The sequence below is a fragment of the Galeopterus variegatus genome, unplaced genomic scaffold (genome assembly GCF_000696425.1).
Source record: "Galeopterus variegatus unplaced genomic scaffold, G_variegatus-3.0.2 Scaffold8895, whole genome shotgun sequence".
Classification (NCBI taxonomy): Eukaryota; Metazoa; Chordata; class Mammalia; order Dermoptera; family Cynocephalidae; genus Galeopterus; species Galeopterus variegatus.
The window spans coordinates 42,321-43,127 of NW_007735006.1; positions in this window are offsets into that span (position 1 = coordinate 42,321).

Sequence of the window (807 nt, forward strand, 5' to 3'; positions counted from 1 at the left end):
ACCTTAGATCTGTGCTCCCTGCATTCTGGCACAGCACTCCTCAGCTACCCCAGCCATGGCTCAAGTGGGCCCAAAAGAAGCTCAACCCACCACTTCAAAAGTTTCAGGTTGTAAACCAGAGCAGTGTTAACATGGTGCTGTTTTTGCAGGTGTGCAGAATACACTAGCTTTAGGTGCATGGTTTCCTCTACCTAGATTTCAAAGTATATTGAGGACATCTTGGGGGCTTAGGCAAAGATTTGTCACAGGGATGGAGCCACTACAGAGAACCCCTACTAGGGAAATGCTGAGTGGAGGAACTGTGGGGTCAAAAGCCACCAGAGAGAGCTCCCCCTGGGCAATGCCTAGTGATGCCATGGGATTGGGGTTGCCTTGGAGATCCCAGAACTGTAGAGCTCCCATCATGCAACATGAACCTGGGAGAGATGCAGGCACAAAACTGCAACTCAGCAGAGCTGAAGTGTGGGCTGAGCACAGCAAAACCATGAGGGTGAGGCTGTCCAAGGCTTTGGGGACCCAACCCCTACCCCAGTGTGCCAAAGATGTGGGGCATGGAGTTAAAAGATTATTATCCACCTTTAAAACTTATTGGTTTCCCTTTTGTTTTGGGCTTACTTGGGACAAGGTACCCCTTTCTTATTGCTTTTTTCTCCATTTTGGAATGGGAATGTCTACTCTATATCTATCCTGCCAGGGCATTTTGAAAGTAGATAACTTGTTTTGATTTCACAGACTCACAGCTGGAAAAGAATATGCCTCAAGAAGAATCATGCCTCGAGTCTCACCCATATTTGATTTAAATGAGAC